Raw genomic sequence first — 22,536 nt, 5'->3', positions numbered from 1 at the left:
CAAGCCTTTCTGTATTCCTTCTGCTGGTCATTTCTTACAGAACAATAATATTCCATAACATTCATATACCACAATTTACCCAACATTCTCCAATTGATGGACATCTATCTTCCAATTTCTAGCCACTACGAAAAGGGCTTCCACAAACATTTTGGCACATACAGGTCCCTTTCCCCTCTTTAGTATTTCTTTGGGATATAAGCCCAATAGCAGCAATGCTGGATCAAAGGGTATGCACACTTTGATAACTTTTTGGGCATAGTTCCAAATTGCTCTCCAGAATGGTTGGATTCTTTCACAACTCCACCAACAATGTGTCCCAGTTTTCCCACATCCCCTCCAACATTCATCATTATTTGTTCCTATCATCTTAGCCAATCTGACAGGTGTGTAGTGGTATCTCAGAGTTGTCTTAATTTGCATTTCTCTGATCAATAGTGATTTGGAACACTCTTTCATATGAGTGGATATAATTTCAATTTCATCATCTGAGAATTGTCTGTTCATATCCTTTGATTATTTATCAATTGGAGAATGGTTTCATTTCTTATAAATTAGGGTCTCATTTTGGAAATGAGACCGTTATCAGAACCTTTAACTGTAAAAATATTTTCCTAATTTGTTACTTCCCTTCTAATCTTGTTTGCATTAGTATTGTTTGTACAAAAACTTTTTAGTTTGATGTAATCAAAATCTTCTGTTTTGTGATCAGTAATGATCTCTAGTTCTCCTCTGGTCATAAATTCCTTCCTCCTCCACAGGTCTGAGAGGTAGACTATCCTCTGTTCCTCTAATCTATTTATGATCTCATTCTTTATGCCTAAATCATGGACCCATTTTGATCTTATCTTGGTATATGGTGTTAAGTGTGGATCCATATCTAATTTCTGCCATACTAATTTCCAGTTTTCCCAACAGTTTTTTTTCAAATAATGAATTTTTATCCCTAAGAACTATTCATTTTCTAGAGGGAGATACTGAGACCCAGAAAAGAGAATGGTCTTGCCTAAGGTAGACTGTGTAGTAAATAACAGAGTTAGAACTCAAACCCAGATCCCTCAGTTACAATCACTGTGCTCCTTCCATTAGTCCATGGTAACTACAAGGTCCTCTGCCACACAACTCTTGCCTTTCTTCTCTCAAGTTTCCCTGGGACAAGAGGAGAAATGTGGCTAGACAATTTTCAGAGCTATGAAACACTGAGTTTAAAGCCACTCCACTACATCTTTTTGGGGAGTGATGGAGAAGTCCAGAAATATTACTTCATTCATTCTCAGAGATGAAGCTTCCTCTATCAATGCAGCTTGGCAAGTGTTCTGCTACTCATAGTCTTAGAGTTGTATGGGGAAGCTAAATGATGTGCAAGAGAATCACAGAGCATTTATCAGAGGTGGAACATTAACCCGACTCTCCTTAACTCTGAGATCACTTTTTTGTCCACTATACTTTTTAATATTGATGATATTATGGAGAAATAATTGGATTTGGGATCAGGAAGATCTGAATTTCACACTCAAAGGCTATCCTAGAATTTCCTCATTTTATAGATAAGGAGATTGTGGTTTGCCAAGATTAAATAATTTGCCCAAAGTCACATAGCTAGTAGAAGAGTATCAGAGGCAGGATTCATACCCAGGTCTTTATGGCTCCAGATATGTCACTTAAACCTCTACACCCCAGGCTTTTGTTTTGCACGTTCTCAGATGGAAGAACTAGGAGGTATAAGTAGAAATTATAAAATTTCAGGCACTTTCAGATTGATATATGGAAAATATCATAATGTAACAGATATTATATAACATAACATTTAACGGATAATCATCTTTGGGGATATCATAGAGGAACTTCTCAGTCAACTATGTACTATATTATATTATCTTTGAGTCCCTTCAACTTGAAGATCTGAGGATTCAGGGTGCTTAATAGGTACTTATTAATATGCTTAATTTAGAGGTACTTAATACAATAGATTAATAAAACTAGGTTCTGATTGATACAGATAATAAATTCTTTGAAATGGCGACATTATTTAAATTCACACTGTGTATTTCCATTGAATTAGAACCAATTATTTTGTTTTATTTAATGATAAATTTGAATAGTGCAAGTTAGAATACATGGGACCACTTCAGAAGGATTCGTTATTAGCACTAATCAAGATCCATCTGTATTTGTTGAATTGACTTGAATTAATCAAAGTATAGCAAACTAACCTCTTTCATTGGATTCTTTTTGGAATCAACTCATTTTCCCCCAAGCAAATATTCACCCATCTCTGGCCTTTGCCTAGAGGTTGGGAGTGTTACAGTTCTTGTTTCTTATGTCCTGCCTCCTATCTCTCATGTCAGAATCTCTTCTTCCTTATTCTGTACAAGAGAGGAACAAACCTTCTGACTCCTGGGTTACTAGAAATTTAATTACCTCTCTCCTATTGGCCTTTTCTGCCTGTATCTCAGCTCAAGCTTAAGTCATGCAAGTATTACTTTAGGTGGAAATTGTAGACAAATAAATATAAGATGGTTGTAGCTCCCAGTGACTAAAATATAAGCCTTCATAAATGCTTGTTGATTAGTCTATTGCTAAAGGAAGTTTATTAACAAAGATGGTCACCCATAGACTGAATGAACTGAAGATGGGTTCCCATAACTAGCCATTGGAGATGACCACTTATCAGAGATATTGTAGAAAGAAATCCTATTCATATTTGAGTTAAATTCAATGTGCTCTGAAGTCCCTTCTGGCTCTGAGGTTTGGGATTCTGATATTCTCTAAATTAGCAGTTGAAGACAATTTTCAGATGATGAAATTGAAACTATATCCACTCATATGAAAGTGTTCCAAATCACTACTGATCAGAGAAATGCAACTTAAGACAATTCTGAAATACCACTACCACACCTGTCAGATTGGCTAAGATGACAGGAAAAGATAATGATGAATGTTGGAAGGGATGTGGGAAAACTGGGACACTGATGCATTGTTGGTGGAGTTGCAAAAGAATCAAGCAATGCTGGAGAGCAATTTCGAACCATGCCCAAAAAGTTATCAAACTGTGCATACCCTTTGATCCAGCAGTGCTACTACTGGGCTTATATCCCAAAGAAATACTAAAGAAGGAAAAGGGACCTGTATGTGCCAAAATGTTTGTGGCAGCCCTTTTTATAGTGGCTAGAAACTGGAAAATGAATGGATGTCCATCAATTGGTTGGGTAAATTATGGTATGTGAACATTATGGAATATTATTGCTCTATAAGAAATGAACAGCAGGAGGAACACAGAGAGGTTTGGAGAGACTTGCATCAACTGATGCTGAGTGAAACGAGCAGAACCAGTAGATCACTATACCCTTCAACAACAATACTGTATGAAGACATATTTTGAGTGAAGTGGATATCTTCAACATAAAGAAGATCCAACTCACTTCCAGTTGATCAATGATGGACAGAAACAACTACACCCAGAGAAGGAACACTGGGAATTGAATGTAAATTGTTAGCACTACTGTCTTTCTAACCAGGTTACTTATACCTTTGGAATCCAATTCTTACCATGAAACAAGAAAATTGGGTTTACACACATATATTGTATCTAGGTTATACTGTAACACATTTAATATGTATGGGATAGCCTGTCATCTAGGGGAGGGAGTAGAGGGAGGGAGGGGAAAATTTGGAAAAATGAATACAAGGGATAATGTTGTAAAAAAATTACTCATGCATATGTACTGTCAAAAAATTATAATTATAAAATTAATTAAAAAAAAAACACAATGCCAGGCCCAGTAGGCATTTACCAAAAAAAAAATTAGCAGTTCATTAGCAGTTTCATACAAGTCAATCTTATCTTCCCATTTTTCTGTCATCTCCTTTGAATGAAGAAACAATTTTTTTATGCTTGCCTTATCTTTCCTAGGTACCTAGAACAGGACTAGACATATAGTAGATGCTTAATAAATGATTGTGGAATTGATTGATTGTAATATTCATGGGGGGGACTGTAAGGAGCAGCTGAGCATAAGCAAGTTAGAATCTTGCAAATTCAATTTTATTCACTATATGTTGCAGAGTGGAGAAAGAGTGGTGTCTTTAGTATGGAGGCTTGCTCAAAGCAATGTGCTTTATAAGGAACACATAATACATTTGCTAGATGCAATCTTCCTTGAAATCAGCAATTTCATCCCTTTGTTTTTGTTAATCTTGTCCAAGGAGAACCTTCCTTCTTTTTAATACTCTTTTTTCATTTCACAGTACAGTAAATATTTGAAAGCCAGATTCCATCTCTTTTCTTCTCATCCTATGGGGTGGGTATGCTGAATCCTCCCTGAAAGATCAGAAATCATCTTCCTAGTTTCTTCACCTGCTGCTTTTCTGGCTTGTTTCTGGGCAAATTTTCAGGCAGCTCAAGGAGTATTCATATAAATCTATAACATGCCAACAATCTCCCAATGAAGCTGGGTAATGTAGCTGATGAGGAGGGACTCTTCTAGCACCTATTTCCTCACCTCTAGTGACAAGGTCTCACCTAAGCATTCAATTGAAATATTTCACAATTGGTGCTGGAAAGGTTTCCATTTAATTAGTCACAGATTTAGCAGTCAATTATTTAAATCTAAAAAGTCAAAGTTGACATTGGAATTATTTGACCTCATGAGTTCTTTCTCATTGCTGGATGACATAAATGCTTCCTTTAAATACTTCCTCCTCCTCTGGAGTAATAGTAGCTGCCTCACCAGGGACACAACTGGCCTCTTTCAGTTGGGCACTACAGCTCCTTCTTTCCTCCCCCCTCCCTTCTTCCCTCCCTCTTTCCTTCTTTCCTTCCTTCCTTCCTTCTTTTCTTCTCTTCTTCCTTCCTTCCTTCTTTCTTTCTCTACCTCTCCTTTCTCCCTTCTTCCTCTCCTTCCATCCACTTAAGGAATTCCACCCTTACCTGTGTGTTCTTTGCTCAAAGAGATATAAATTTTGATCACTGAAAACTTGCAATTTAATTTGGGGTTTAAAAGCTACATTTATTTTTCAAGGACCATGTATTAAACCAAAATCACTCTGACTTACATTGATTGGCTAAAAATAGGTCCCAACCCAAGCATCACTTGGTCATTATTTGGGTTGTGATGGCTCAAAGTGAGTGTAAATAGCAATTGTTTCTGTTTTGTCCAGAAACTCTGGACAAATCCCCTCCTAGATTGATTTTTTTTAGACTAGGTAAAAGTTCTTGATTCATTTCTTAGCTAATCTTAATCACTGAATGGGCATTGCCTCAGATAACTGAGACTTGGAAAAGACCTTAGCTTAAAAAGATGAAGGTCTCTCATCACATCAGAGACCATCTCAAGTCATCTTGATCTGCATCTTCCACTGGACCCAGATGGTTCTGGAGGACTGAGTGAGGCTTGTGACTTCGCACAGTACTACCTCACTTAAATCCAATTCACTTGCAAGTCATGACATCACTTTTCTGATATCATGGTCCTTTTCAAACATGAAGGACAAATAAAAACAACAATCCTTTTAATCCTTTTCCTCCTTTTCTTCCCCCAACAAACAACCTTGGCTTATTTCAATTTATCTTGCCAGTAAATATATATATATATATATATATATATATATATATATATATATATATATATATATATATATATATATATATATATATATATATACATATATATATATGTATATATATTACTCATGCATATGTACTGTCAAAAAATTTACATATACATATATATATATATATATATATGTATGTATGTATGTATTTTTATACATGCTGGATTCTTTCCAGAATCTTTCTTCCCTTCAGTGACCTCTCTCTAAAGAGAATCTGGAACCATGTTTTTTCTCTCCAGGTTGGAAGCTACAAGACCAGTTTCTCCTCTCAAGCTTTCAGCGAACCAGACCCTCAGATAGAGGGACAGCAGTAAATAGAGTCTTATGCAAATAGATTTTTTTTTATATTTTATTTAGAATTTTTTTCACAGTATATATGCATGAGTAATTTTTAAAATAATATTATCCCTTGTATTCATTTTTCCAAATTATCCCCCCTCCCTCCATTCCCTCCCCCCGATGACAGGCAATCCCATACATTTTACATGTGTTACAATATAACCTAGATACAATATATATGTGTAAATACCATTTTCTTGTTGCACATTAAGTATTGGATTCCGAAGGTATAAGTAACCTGGGTAGATAGACAGTAGTGCTAACAATTTACATTCACTTCCCAGTGTTCCTTCTCTGGGTGTAGTTGTTTCTGTCCATCATTGATCAGCTGGAAGTGAGTTGGATCTTCTCTATGTTGAAGATTTCCACTTCCATCAGAATACATCCTCATACAGTATTGTTGTTGAAGTGTATAGTGATCTTCTGGTTCTATTCATTTCACTCAGCATCAGTTGATGTAAGTCTCTCCAAGCCTCTCTGTATTCCTCCTGCTGGTCATTTCTTACAGAACAATAATATTCCATAACCTTCATATACCATAATTTACCCAACCATTCTCCAATTGATGGACATCCATTCATCTTCCAGTTTCTAGCTATTACAAAAAGAGCTGCCACAAACATTTTGGCACATACAGGTCCCTTTCCCTTCTTTAGTATTTCTTTGGGATATAATCCCAATAACAGCAATGCTGGATAAAAGGCTATGCACAGTTTGATAACTTTTTGGGCATAGTTCCAAATTGCTCTCCAGAATGGCTGGATTCTTTCACAACTCAACCAACAATGCATCAGTGTCCCAGTTTCCCCACATCCCCTCCAACATTCATCATTATTTGTTCCTGTCATCTTAGCCAATCTGACAGGTGTGTAGTGGTATCTCAGAGTTGTCTTAATTTGCATTTCTCTGATCAGTAGTGATTTGGAGCACTCTTTCATATGAGTGGAAATAGTTTCAATTTCATCATCTGAGAATTGTTTGTTCATATCCTTTGACCATTTATCAATTGGAGAATGGCTTGATTTCTTATAAATTAGGGTCAGTTCTCTATATATTTTGGAAATGAGACCTTTGTCAGAACCTTTAACTTTAAAAATATTTTCCCAATTTGTTACTTCCCTTCTAATCTTGTTTGTTATGCAAATAGATTTTGAGGGTTATATAAAATAATTGCTTCAGTTGGAAAAGGAATGGGACTTCTAATAAAAGTGAGGGGTAGCAGATAGCAGCTTAAGAGTTAGGGTAGTATACAACAAATGATGAAAGAAAACTTGGGAAGGTGCGTCTCATGCTGGATATGATCACTATGGAGGATTTATGCACAGTCTATGGCGAGATGCCAATGTGATAGAGACTGCTGTTTCCTCTTTGTATTAGCTTCTTCCCAGATTCTTCTCTCCCTTTAGGCACCTGAAGAGAGTCTGAAACTATGTATCTTCTATCTCTAGCTAGAAATTGAAAGACCAGGATCCCTCTTTTCTCAAATTGTTGCCAATCCCCATCTATATATTTGAAAAAATGTAGGGAAAATTGAGCTGAAATGAACTTCACTATAACTTCTTCCCCTTGCCATCCCAACACCAATCCAGTGTTACATCTTCCTTAATGACTTACCTACATTGGTGAATAGGACTGGTTATTTTATTTTTAAAAAGAAGCCAGTGCCAACAGTCACCTAGCAGAAAACAAATCCTGAGAGAAAAAGATTCAGATGGACTCAGTCTGGATGGGAGAAGAGGTACTTCAGCTCCATAGAACCAGAGCTAGAGAGCTGCTCAAGCTCTTCTGGCTGTTTAAAGAGCTTTTGAGACTTCCCTGTTTTCCTGCCCCTCTCTAAGCTTGACATTACCAGGCTGGTCACATTGAACCTGAAGTTTCCTTCCCAGCCAAGTCCAGATGCTTGTCCAGATGTCTGCTATGATTATCTGTGGTATCTGATTAATGAACACTGACCCTGGATATCTCCAGACTCCACTCTGTTGCCCCAATTAATCATATACCACCTCAGAATGAAATTTTCTCTGGTGAAAATGATAAAAGCAGGATTGGGATGCTCTGGATAGGCTGGTATTGTAGCCAAGAATATTTTGGTGGAAGCTGCCACAACTTTGTGGGAACTCAGAGATTTCACTCTCATTTTTCAAGGCCTAGTGAGCTACTGACTTCTAGGAATAGAGCAGATCTGAGCCAGTCCAAGTACTTCTTCCCTTTCCCTTTTCATTGCCTCTATTTTTTTCTGACCCTGGCTCAGAGCAGTGTGAATGAATGATAGAGGTAAGAAAAGATCACTTTATCATAAAGATCAGCCACTGGGGGTAGCAGAGGGAGCAAAATACCGATTTCCCTGCCTCGATCAATTTCTTATGAAACATTTTAAAAATTATACTGATGTATTTTGTTTTCACATTAATAATATTTCTAGATTACCCCACTTCCAAAGATAAAACAATTAAGCATAAATAAAAATGTAGTGAGCCCATCTGAAAACACGAGCTATATTTCACATATACCCACCTCTATATTAAAAACAAATAAACAAAAACAAATCCAGAAATCTATTTTCTCTCCCTCCCATTTCACCTGATTGGCGAGAAAAAAAGAAAAAAATTTTCACAGCAAAATTTATTATAACAAAGATGCATAGTCAAGCAAAACCAATTCCCTTCATAATAAGTTTGGTTTTTTTTTAACAGTATAAATAGACTGTTGTCAAAATTTTTCTCCTTCTTCCCCTGCTCATTTCATTCATCAGTTTATAAAAGTCGTCAATTTTGTTCAATTTTACTATTTAGTATAAATTGTCTCTCTGGATCTGCTTAGTTCACTCTTCATGAGATTATATAAATCTTTCCTTGTCTTTTAAAAATCATCCATTTCCTCATTTCTTACAGCACCATAATATTCCAACACATTCATATGCCCCAACTTACTCAGCCATTGCTGAAGTTATGGACGCTCTAGGCCATGGTGAAGGAGCTTCTACATAAGCCTGTATGTATATAAAAGGGTAGATGGGGAATATGGAGCAAAGGTGAGATAGGATTGGCTATTATGATATAAGAATGTCATCATCTCATCGAAAAGGAAGTTGGGACAAACTATTATCACTTTCCTGATGACTATTGCTCTACTGTCTTGCTTGAGTTTGTATTTCTCCTACTGTATGTAAGTCATTTCTGATCATTATGTTGCCAATGTTTTCTGTTTTCTCTAATTTTCAAGTACATACCCATGATCAAAGGAACCCTGATTACCTGAGTTTCCCCAATCCAATGGATAAAATTACTGGTTGTAATGAGTAGATAATAGAGACAAAGTGGCTCATTTACACCTTAGGAAAGGCATTTATCTTTGAGGGATGTATCTGTCCTCCTGAAAGGGATTCTATCCTAAAACAAATTGTCTCTCTTAATTGTCTTCTTTCATCGAGGCAATTAGGGCAACTGAATTGACCAGAGGTCTCCAGATCAACATTCCTTTCCTCCACTAAGAACTGTTGCTTCACTGGAGTGCTCAACTTGAAGTCAGGAAAATGTAAATTCAAATCCTACCTGACACTTACTTATTAGCTTGTGGCCCTGGCCATAGTATTTAACCTCTCAGCCTTGGTTTTCTCATAAAAATGTGGATAATAATAACACCTAACTACAAAGTTGTTGAGAAGATTAAATGAGATATTTGTAAAAATGTTTGACAAACCTTAAAGTATGATATAAGTATAAGTTATTCTTATTACTTCTCTGTTTACCTGTTGTATTTCTTCAGTAAAATGGAAGTTCCTTGGGGGCAAGGACCTGTTTTCATTCTAACTTTGTATTCTCAATTTCTTCCACATAGTAGATATTTAATAAATACCTGTTCGATTGGATTGGATTACATTAGATTAGATTTCCCCATTAGATGGTTACTCTCAGATTTGTTCCTACCTCCCATATTAACCTTTGGGTTCAAGATATTAGTGAACTCTTGTTTCAGCTATGGTTCACTTTTTTGGAGTCACATTTTATGTCTGACTCTCTTTCCCTAAGAAGCTCTTTTCAGATCTTTCTAATTATCTTTAATCACAAGCATCCTTTATCCCCTTCCCTACTGGGGACAAACATTTGAAGGTAGATGATAGGGAGAGGCTTCCTGGAAGCAAGATTATATAAACTTAGAGCTGCCATTTTGGAGGTATAAATGTTGAGAGCTAGAAAGGAGCTTCTCCTGTGACAAATGGGAAAAATAAGGCCTAGGACAATTAAAGACTCTACAAGGTTATTTAACTGTTAAATGGAGAAGCTCAGTTTTGACCTTCTGATCCTTTGACTCCAAGCTCAGTGTGTCTCTCTTTACTACACAAATTTTGGATTTCTCTTTATTTTTCCTCCTTGCTAACCCAGATCTCCACACCCTTTATCCCTCAAATGAAATAGTTTTCTGGGAAGGAAGTAACTCAGGAAGATCTTCACAGGTTCTCTCTCACTCTCTGCTCCAGAATAAATTTTTTTTACAAACAACCTGCAGCACCTTCCCTCTGTCACCTTCCCCCACCCCCAAAGCATATTCACAAAAAGTGACAAATAATTGGGCAGCTTTTGGAAGGGATACCACTGCCCAAAAACCTCTCCACAGGAAACTCCCTCCCCCAAGGAGCATAACACCCTGCAGCTACAAAAGGTTAGAAGCTAAGGGAAATATTTTGACTTCTTCCCAAAAGAACCACGCCGGAGCCTTCACCACTGTAATAATAAGAATCCAAAAACATGGTTGGATAGGCAATTATACTTAAATCTGGTCTACGCTTTACTTTATGTGGTCATCCTAGGACTATTTTTTGACTTGTTTGGATCATACTGGCTAAGCGTTCCTGTCCAATAATACACTCATTTTCTCCCAACCAGTTATTTAAACCAAGTAACGTGCTGTTTATCTATTGAGTGGAAAGCCAAAGTCTCCCATTATGGTTAGCTGTCCTATGGGTTTGTGTCCCCAGCCGTTTATCTTGGTTTCTCCTGATCTATATTTATCAATGGATGACAAGTTGAACTGGAAAGAGGGAAAGAAGGCAGAAGAAAAAGGCTGGGGGTCTGGAGTCTCTACTTCATACTGAATATTGACTCCCAGAATGCAAATCCTCAGAGACATGAAGGGTTTCTCAAGTCTCTTAAGTCCTTTTTGAAGCTAGTCACAACCTCCTCTTCTTATTCCATGACAAGATCCAAGTGAACTGGTACCTCAGGAAAAATGTGAAACTTTCCTTACCCTCATGACCCAGCTTGATCTGCCCCAGAATTTTTCTGGGAAAAGAAAGACACATTTGTGCTGGGCAAGAGCTTAGAACATCAAGAAGGAATTGAGACATGAGAAGTATCAGGGTATTGGCTTCCAAGCTTACAAAACATAAATGGCAAACTCAGGATGGGATATCCTGGAGCAAGCACTAGCTCAAGCAAACCAAAGGATCCACGGTAGGTTCTAATTTCAATCTAGCCAACTATCTGACCTTGGACAAGTCCATTATGCCATCTGATGAGGGTGACCCAGTACAGAAACCAGCCTCCCCAACCTACATAGCAGAAAAAGAGGTCCCCATAGCTTCATTCCTCACTGAGTACCCCTTCACTATTCTGAGAATGTCATCTAATCAGTTAGAAGCAGCAGGAAAAGAAAAAGGTATTTCCTTGAAGTAAGGAAGCTTCATTAATCAGAATGCTGATGGAACTGATCATCATTTAACTTTTTTTTTAACTTTCTACTTTTCAAAACCCTTGCATGTTCATTATATCATTTAATCTTTCAAAATCTGGCAAGGTAAAATGAATAGAAGGTATTGTCAATTTGTAAAAGAAAATAAAATCTACAAAGCTCAATAAACTTTCCTAATTAATTGTCAAAAAATTGTAAAGGATAACATGTTGCCATGGGATCCTTAGATTAATACTTTATTACAGAACCAAGACTAAAATCCAAGCTCTTAATAGTCTTTTCTGGTACTCTTCCTACTTATAGTATGATGAAAGGAGAGGGTTATGTAGGTAACTTTGGTTTCATGGAATGATGGAATTAGGAAAGACATGAGATATTCTCTACACCAATTGTGTCAAACTCAAACAGAGATGGGAGGCATTAACTTGGACATAAGGATCCCTGTGGGTTGCATGTTGATTTAATTTTAAAATGTTATATTTTCTATATTTTATTTCATTTTTTTAAAAAATTATTAAATGTTTCCCAATTACATTTTGATCTGACTCCAGGTCAATTAAGGAGAGTTGTAGACTGTATGTTTGGCACTTCTACCCTAGGATACTTCTTCCTTTTATAGATTAGGAAACTGAAGACAAAAGAGGGAAAATAACTTATTCAGAGTGACTGAGAAAGTAAAGAAGCTAGGATTTTAACCTCTTTCAGGTCTGGGTTCAGAGCTTATTGCCATCTGACATTGTGATTTTTTTTTTATTTCAACATAGGAATCTTAGGTAATCCCAGTCCTTTTTCTTAAGAACAAGGGATCATACATCTAAGGCTTGAAAGCCCTTTGATTTCACATATGAGAAAAATGAAGCCCAGAGAAATAGCCTTGAAATGTCTTACCTAATGTCACACAAGTAGTTAGGTAGAAAGAGGTCAGAGCTTTATAACAGGAAAGAAATAGGGCAGAAGTAGATCCTTAACTGAACTGAAGTTGTATGAATCCCTAAAGGGCCAAAGCATCCTATAACTCCTCCATTCCCTTAATAATCTGCTAGGCTGGTTGGAATTGGGGTAGGGATTAAATTTTATATTCTGACTGTCAGAACTAGGACACTCAGAACTCACAGTGTCCAGCTTTTTCAAATGACATAGGGGAAAATGGCTTCCCAAAATGACCCCTCCAGTTAGGGCTTCTCTTACTCATTCCCCATGGTTCATTGTAGTCCTGGGAATCATGGCCTATTGGGCCTAGCTGAACTGGGTATAATCACTAAGCCGCCTCCCGAAAGCCAAGGCCAGCCCTGGCTGGAGCCATTGATTCCCAGAACTGGCCACCTCAGGCTTTCTAATTCCCTGTTCAGCACTTTTGGTTTGGTTCCTTCTCCCCCAAAGCTGAATCCACACCAAGAAGTGAGCTCACGGCTTCAGTAGGATATTTTTAGAGTGAATAAATGCAGCAATAACTCCTCATTTTCTCTTAAGACCCATTTCCTATTTCTCTATTAAAAAGAATTAAAAAAAAAAGCAGTTCTGGAAAACTGCCCAAATCCCTCTTTGGTGAGCTGAGCAAGGACAACCAGCCAACAACTGGCCAAGGTCAATCAGAGTTTGCTTATGAATCCCCAATGAAGACTGTCTGCTTAAAACAATAGCCAGCCCAGTCTTCCTGATTTGAAGTCCCAGTGGCAAATACAAAAATCCATCTATTGCTCTCCTGGAGTTTGTGCAGGTCCAAGTAAGTATAGGGGGCTGCTTTATGATGGGAAACCTACCCCTGTTCTGTGATGTCTCCAAAGTCAACCTGTCACATAACCTGAAATTATCCTGCCAGAAATCCATTGTTCAGCACTATCTTCTTCATGAATCCTATTTTAGAATGTAAATGACTTTGAGAGGCTGGGGAAAAAATAACTTTTTGCAAGGTAGAGAAGGTTTGAGGAGAAGGGAGATGTTCAGGGTCCCAAAGAGGCCTCAGTTCCAGCCATTCAAAACAACTAGCTACAGTGCTAAGAAAGTCATTTCCTAATAGGCCATCCATGGTGACTGGTGGTCAGGATTTAGGTCACAACTAAGTTATAAGGAAGGGCATCCCCACTGCCACCAGGTGTCTCTGAATCAGAGAATGGGACCTGTTGAGAACTAGCAATAAAACCAATTTCTAGCTAGTTTAAATTAGGATTTGGCATCAAGAACATGACTTTGAATTCTAATTAAATGAGGATAATGCCTTTATAAAACAGCCTGATAATTCTGGAAGTTGATTTTATTTAAGAAAATGTATGTTTAAAACTTGCTGCTTAGTGCTTGTGTGATCTGAGATAGGTCACCTGAAATAATGTCAGATAAGTGAAATGGGGACACATGCTCTCTGTTTTGTCATAGGAGGGATTGCAGTAAGATAATAATAATATATAACATGTACATAGAATTTTAGGATTATTTATTATTTTAATTTATTTTATTTTATTTATTTAATTTAATTTATTATTATTATCCCCATTTTATAGATGAGGAAGCTAAGGAAGATTAATTAGCTTACCCAGGGTTAAACAGCTAAATTGCTGAATCCAGATCCAAATTGTGATATTCCTGACTTTAAGTCCAGTGTTCTATCTGCGATACCATCCAACTATCTCTTTTACTAATTTAGATCTATAAAATATCTCAGAGAAATCTACCCCAAAGAAATAATAAAAATTGGGGGAGGAAAGGCCACCTCCCCCCTTCCTCTTCCCTAATGGAGGATGCTCACATCTGCCATTATTGGTTCCAGTGACCAAACGACTGCTTCAGGGTCTGCTCTAGCCATGTGGTAACCCAGTGTTGAAAGGATTTTGTGCTTTAATGTGATGGGGTAAGTTTTCAGTGGCCTTTTGGTTCTCCCCTTGTCCTGTAACAGTGGCAGAAGAGAGGGTGCTTTATCAATTAAAAAATGAAACAGATCCTTGTGCTTTGTCTTCCTGGCTGCAATTCTCCTGTGTAGTAATTAGGGAATTCTTGGTTTCAATACATTGCCATCCTCTTCAGCATAGAGACATTTAAATATATACATGTTTACATAAATACCAATTATTATTATCATTGTTGTGGCTGCAGTTGCTATGGGAGATGGATAGGCAATGTGAACACTCTCCCTTTGGTTTCCATCTCTTTGTTTTGACGCAAGAGTCTCAGAGGAGAGAGAAGAGTTGAATTCCTCAAAATAAAATAAAGCTAAACTCATGACCACTTTAGGGCCCTTTCATCCTGATCTCCCTGGCTTAATACTCACATGTTGAATTGTTTTTTTCTCTCCCTATTCCCCTGCCTCTAACCCAACCTGGTGTGGTTTTTTTTTTTCCTCTTCTCTTCCTCCCTCTCTCTCACTTACTTTTTTTTGGAAAAGAGTCAAAAATTTCACTAGACTTCTAACCTTTTTACAACTCAAGGATTTTGTTTCTGGACTAAACCACCTGTTCTGTATCTCTACATGCTGTATATCTGACATTTTGGAAGCCAGGCTTAATATGCTTTATAAAAGCATGGATTTCTTTTGATCCAATTTTTCCTTCAAGGTCCAATTCAAATCTTATTTCCTTCATGCAGTCTTTCCTGTCTACTTTGGTCCATTTTGGCAATTTGACATTTTATTTGTAATTTTGTATTTTTGCATTTGTATTTGTAATTTTATCTTTCTCATATTTTACCATCCATTTGTTTTTATTAATTTATTACTTTATATTTTAGTTATAGATCATGCTTGGATCACCTGCTAGATCTCCATTTTCTATCTGGAAAATACCTCTTACCGTGGGCTCATTTGCCGGGTCTGATGACTTTCATGCCCTGAGCTTAAAACAGATTCTCATTTCTCAGATTGGCAATGGCTCAATGGCAGAAAAAAATCTTCCTAACATTTAGAACTGTCCAAAAGTGGAATGGGCTGCCTAGAGAAGTGGTGGATACCTCCTCCTTAGAGATCTACAAGCAGAAATCAGACACTTACATGCTATAGTGGGAATCCTTTTTATGTATGGATTTGACTAGATGGAAGCAGAGATCTCAAATTTCTGTGATTCTTTGACTCTTCTACCCAAATTTATTTCATATGAAGTGATGTTCCAGAATTATGTCAGAATTTCCATGGATTTGTGGTTATTGTGGAATTCATTCCACAAATCTAGATAGAATTATACCATGCCTTCTCATCCTATGCAAGTTTTGTCCAAGCCTTTCTACAAATCCCCCATGATGGATCCACATAGTAAAGAAGTGATCATTAGCTAATTAGCTAATTTCTTCCTTCATAACTACCAGGATCACATGTTTTAAGCTATAAAGGACCAGGTCCAATCCCTTTGCTTTATAGATGAAGAAACTGAGAAGGAGAGTGTTTAAGGTAACAGCTGAAATCTGTGGTGAGATTCAGGAGAACAAGTCAATTACCCTGCTTGGGCCTCAGTTTCCTCATCTATAAAATGAGAGAGAGTTGGATTAGAAGGCCTCTGAGGAAATGCAAATTAAGACAACTCTGAGATACCACTACACACCTCTCAGATTGGCTAGAATGACAGGGAAAGATAATGCAGAATGTTGGAGGGGATGTGGGAAAACTGGGACACTGATGCATTGTTGGTGGAGTTGTGAAAGAATCCAACCATTCTGGAGAGCAATTTGGAACTATGCCCAAAAAGTTATCAAACTGTGCATACCCTTTGATCCAGCAGTGTTACTACTGGGCTTATATCCCAAAGAGATCTTAAAGGATGGAAAGGGAACCACATGTGCAAAAATGTTTGTGGCAGCCCTTTTTGTAGTGGCCAGAAACTGGAAACTGAGTGGATGCCCATCAATTGGAGAATGGCTGAATAAATTATGGTATATGAATATTATGGAATATTATTGTTCTATAAGAAATGACCAGCAGGATGAATACAGAGAGGCTTGGAGAGGGCTGATGCTGAGTGAAATGAGCAGGACCGGGAGATGATTATACACTTCAACAACAATACTGTATGTATTCTAAAATGGCCCTTCCTTTGCTAATGGAAGGAATGATGTGTTGGTGTTTTTATGATAATGTGGGATTGTTTTTACTTCAGGATCATAATTTAGGATTGGGAAGTTGGGGACAGCAGAAGCAGAAGGGAGATATTAGGATGACAAAGAGAAACTTCCCTGATTTCACAATTCTATTGAAGTTCCTTTGTTTGCACATGTTTAGCAATAGAGTCATCTAGATTCCAAGCTTCCTGAGAACAAGGCTGTATTTCTTCATGCCCAATACAACATCATTTGCTGAAAAAGAGAAAAAGGAAGAGGAACACATCAGAGAATGCTGGCTACTAAGCATTAGAGAATAAAGGAGTCCACAGTCCTTCTGCTGCCTAATAGGAACAGGGAAAGTAACCTATTAATGGAATTTTTAATACAAAGTCAGAACTATGTCCCTGAAATGGTTTAGTGTTTTCATGTTTCCCAGCCTGACATATTTTCCCATGCACACATATGTAGTTAGAGCTACTTCAGTTTATGACTTTTTTTTGCCATAGTGGATATATATTAATTTTAAAAAAGGCTCAAGAAAGCCAAGTGTCTTATTTCATAAAGGAGATAATGTTAGTGATTTTAATTTACAAGGCATGGAGAGCCTATGGTCTGTCTCCAGCAATAAAACCCATGAAAATCTCCTTCATTTCTGAATGTGATATTTCAAGACTCTCCAAGTTGCCATAAATTCTGAGAAAATGTCTTCCCAGAGGCAAAAAGATAATTTTTATAAGCTTTTGGGAGGGACTAATAAAGTAGCAATCTATCGTATTTTATTATTTAAAACCCCAGGCTGAACGTTATGATTTGCAAGCCTTTTTTTAAGTACACACATTATATAAAGATAGAATATATCTGCCTACATATATATTATATACCATAAGTATGTGTCAGCTCATCAGGCTCTCTGGCAGGGAAGAGAGAGCAGCCGTAGAACATTTTCCATACAGTCCTGTGCTCAGGCTGAATCTATAGAAACCTAGCCCGCCCATCAGTAAGCAGCCAGGCTCCCTGTAGAGTTCGTAGCCTGTAGGAGATATGATTAGGGGGTGATAGTGTTAAGCACTCTTCATCTATCTCCTGGCCTACTATGATAACCTTGGGGTTACAATCCATGTCTGACAAACACAATTCCATTGTGACTAAGGCCTTATGGCAATTTAGAAGGCTTATTCATCATTTTACAACAGACTTCTGTCAAGGATTTTCCTATTTGCCCCTCACTGGTGTATAGTGCTTCCAGGGTTATCTTTGGGAGCCCAGCCCTAACAACTAATAACAGCATACTTAAGCTCTAAGCTTGGGAGAAAGCAGCTTGTATTACATTCCAAATGCCCAGGAACTCCATCCTGATAAGAAAATGGGGCTTTGAGAGAGAGAAAGGTGAGGATCTGAGTGAACTTGAGCCCACTGAGGACACTTCATGCCCCAGCAAGAAGCTTCCAGACTGGATGCCGGATTCAAAAAAGCTGCCCTAAGCCACTGGATTTTGGAAGTTTTCAAAGAAAATCTCTGTCGTCCATCAGCAAATATCAGAAACAGTCAATTTGACAAATATCAGCAAAGACTCCTTTGGGTAGACAAAGAAGATAGGATTGGGAGTTTGGGGATGGAAGTAGAGAGAGAAGGAGTAGTTATCAGTACTGCTAAATGGATAGTCACCTTGAAGGAATAGCCCCCAGGAGTTAGCCAAATGTCTCCCACCCCTTCTCAATTTTCCAATTGGTGTTGCAGAAATATAAACAAGGACCATCATTTTTGGCTTTATTCAGAAGTTCCCAGCGTGGCAGGAAAGTCAGAGAGATGGGATACAGATTTACAAATAAAAAAGATACAAATAATTTTAAATTTTTTACTGAACTGAACTTGTGATTTCATGGTTATAGAGAATTTCCAATGAGGAAATTCCCTCTACCAGAAATAGATGGCATAGATATGGAACTGGGTATGGAGTCAGGAATACCTGAGTTCAAATTAAGTCTTGGACACTTACTAACTTTAGCTACATGATCATGGGAAAGACTTCTGCCTGCCTCAGTTTTCTCAACCGTGAAAGGGGTATCATAAGGGTACTTATTTCTCAGAGTTTTGTGAGGATTAAATGATGTAATTATTGTAAAATACTTAGTATAATACCTGTCACATAGTAAGTGCCTAATAAATGTTGTTTCCCTTCTCCATCATCTCACTTCTTCTCTCTATCAAGTGACTTTGCACAGCCCTGACTCAGTGAAATCTAATTCACTTGCAAGTCATGCCATTACTTTCCTGAAATCATGGTCTACTTCAAGAATGAAGGACAAATAACAATCTATATTCTGTGAGTGTCAGTAACTCTCCCATTGGAGTTGCAACTGACCAGTGAAGTTGGTCAATGTAGCTCTTTCCTTCCTTCCTTCCTTCCTTCCTTCCTTCCTTCCTTCCTTCCTTCCTTCCTTCCTTCCTTCCTTCCTTCCTTCCTTCCTTCCTTCCTTCCTTCCTTCCTTCCTTCCTTCCTTCCTTCCTTCCTTCCTTCCTTCCTTCCTTCCTTCCTTCCTTCCTTCCTTCCTTCCTTCTTTTCTTCCTTCCTTCTTTTCTTCCTTCCTTCTTTTCTTTCCTTCCTTCCTTTCATCCTGCTTTCTTTTCCTGTTTCCCTCTTTCTCTCTGTCCCTCCTTTCCCTATATCCACACAGGGATGCTCTACCCAAGGGAATATAAATTTTGATCACTGAAACCTCATAAGATATCTTGGACTACACAGACTAGATTTCTATTTTAAGAAATTACTCTGGCTCTCATCAATTGACCAACAAGTCTCAGCGCAAGTCTCATGTGGTCTTTTTTTTTTTTAAGTTCTGATGGTTCAGTGTGAGTATGAACAGCAATTATTTCTTTTTTGGCCAGAAACCCTCAGGACCTTCCCTTCCCAGATTGATTTTTTTCTTGGACTAGGTAAAAGAGGCAGGAAAAGTCAGATGTTAGGAGATGGATCCAGACTCATCTAACCAGTGTATTGTGTGTGTTAAAAGCAGAATTTGAAGTTTTTCTAATACTGAGTAGATTTCTCTGTTCTACATCTCTCTCTGTGTCTTCTGTGTGCCTGTGTGTGTCTGCCTCTGTTTCTCTGTGTGTGTGTGTATGTGTGTTTCTATCCCTCTCTCTCTCTCTCTCTCTCTCTCTCTCTCTCTCTCTCTCTCTCTCTCTCTCTGTGTGTGTGTGTGTGTGTGTGTGTGTGTCTCTATCCCTCTGTGTGTATTTGAACTGTTCATTATTCATTGAAAGTTGATCAGTACAAGAAAGGTAATATAATATCCTATACGCGAGCCCACACACACGGAAGAAGAGAAACAATAAATACCAAACATTCATTTAGCACCTACTAGATAAAAGCAGCATAGTGTAGTGGAGTGAGTATGAGCACTGAAGTTAAAGACCTGGGATTGAATCTTGCCTCTGATCAGTTTGCTCTTCTGTCAAATGGGGATTCTCCCACTTCTACTCCCCACTTTACAGAGTTGTCACTTTTAGGTGGGAAGTAATTATTGGAAGCTTCGAAGGAGATGTAGTATCCAACCTTGGCATTAAAGATCTGACAGGAACGGACAGGTGAATGATTTGGTTTGGAAGTGGGGACTTGAGATTAAAGGGCTTCTCAGATGGGGAGACTAGAGTCTAAAGACAGAGCGATGGAGAAATTTGGGGTAAAGCACATTACTTTGGACTACCTGTGTGACATAGGGCCAGTCACTTAACCTCTCTAAGCCTCAGTTTCCTTATCTGTAGGAAGAAGGAATTAGAAGAGATGACTTTTAAAGTTCCGCTCCGCTCTAAATCTCTGATTTATATTCTGAAGTTCAGTTTGACCACAGCTTAAAAAATCAGTGATTGATAAGGCTGGAAAAGTAGTTTGGATCTAAATCCAGTGGCAAAATGTAGATCAGAACGAGTGGAGATGGCCTTGGATGCAGTAGGGGACCCTGACCTTTTAAAACTAAGGTCATTCTAGTGTCTCAGTTTGTCTGAGATACAATGATTAAGGTTGGATAAGAGATGAGGCAAAGGAAGTTCTCTTTTTACTAGTCCAGAAAAAAGAAAAGAATCTATATTGGAGGAAAAAATCCTCAGGGTCTTGGGCTAAAACAGAAAAGATTGCTATTTACACTCACTCTTTGCTAGTAAAGTAATAGAATGTTTAAAGACAGTTGAATGAAACAATAGATAGAATGTTGGATATGAAGCCAGGAGGTGCTGGATTCAAATCTAGCTTTAGACACTTATTAACTCTATAACCATAGACAAATCATTTAATTTCTCAATTTTAAATTCCTCAGTTTTTTTTTTCCATCTGAAAAATGGGACTGTTGTAAGGATCAAATACTTTGTAACCTTAAAGCGCTCTGTAACAGAAAGAATCATGATTAAGAGTTATTATTTTAGCAGTCTATGCCAAATGGACTGAAGAGGTGCTACCAGAGGTGTGAACAGTTCAGCAGATATTTGTGTCCACACTCTCAATCTCTCTTTGAAACAAGAGCCCAATATGTCCTCTCAGACCAACACAAAAGCTTCTTTGGCTCAGTCAAGGAGATTTAATGGTGAAATGGGAGGATCTGAGGATTAACACAACCTGGAGAATTCTCAGGCTTTTTGATTCGATGGAAGAAACAGTGCTTTACTACTTCTAAACCTCAAAGTTCCCTACTGAGTTACAGGAGGATGGATAGATATTTTCTCGCTAAGTCTCTCCAGTTTGAGTTGCTCTGAGAAACCCATGCATTCTGTTCATCCTTGATCAAGTTCTTGATCAATGCAATCAGATCAAGCCCTCTGACCCGGTTGCCTCTAGAGCTATGTACTCACAAAGTGAAAAAGGAAGCACCTGGAAACCTTGCAGGGCCCTGCAGACTAGTTGTATGTAAAGATAATCAGGGTCACACAGAACACACTATCCACTCATGCCAAGATGTTAAGTTAATTAATTACCAACCTATTGGGACAAGAGATTTCGTGTCTTCAGTGATGCAAGAAACACTTCTTAATTATCGCTCTTCCCATTATATGGGAGTAAGTGGGTCATAAGCTCCTGGCTCCCACTGAGCCAGGAACCAAAGTGGAACAGACTACCATTGTAGAAGTTGGCTGTCTGAAGTGAGTTGGAAGGGTCCTGAGCTCAAAACATCTACTCAACTTGTCCAAAATATTGGCCAAAATTCCAAGAGAAATTTATTCTTTTGACTTTCTTTAAGAAGAAAGTAGCTTAGACTGGAGTAACAATAGGATTGATCATTCATTGTTTAATCTAAATTAGTGAAGGGCAGCTGTGATTTAATGGAAATGGCACTGAATTAATGCATTGTAAATTCATATTAATAGTGAAACAAGATGAGCAAAAACATAAATAAAGTAAATGTGATCCTAAGGTCCTTACAAAAATGCAGAGGTAGTGAGTTCCCTGACAGTTGAGGTCTTCAATAAAAAGAGTAAATGGCCATTTGTTGGGGATGTTGTAGAAGGACTTCTTGGTGAGGCACAGGTTGGACTCTGACTTCAGAGATTTTATGCAACCCTGAGATTCTGTGATTCAAGGAGTTAGAAGACCTGGATTGTAGGTCTCTGGCTGTGTGATCCTGAATCAATTGGTTCTGCTTTGGATAATTGTGACTTATTCTGCACAATGAGGGCTTTAGTCTTTATGGGTTCTAGCTCAAATCTCTTTTTGATTGGGTATTTCATGTACTTTGGTATAACATTCTATGTTCTAAGGTCCCTCCCAGAGTTCTCAGTCTGAATATAAAGGTCTCTTGCAGCTATGTCTCAGAATTTCTTCCACATCTAACATTTTTATTGGAAGCTAGGTGTCTCTGTAAATAAAGCCCTGGACCAGAGTCAAGAGGGCCTGAG

This window comes from Sminthopsis crassicaudata, chromosome 2 (assembly GCF_048593235.1).
Source record: "Sminthopsis crassicaudata isolate SCR6 chromosome 2, ASM4859323v1, whole genome shotgun sequence".
Lineage (NCBI taxonomy): Eukaryota > Metazoa > Chordata > Mammalia > Dasyuromorphia > Dasyuridae > Sminthopsis > Sminthopsis crassicaudata.
This window is presented reverse-complemented; position numbering follows the sequence as displayed.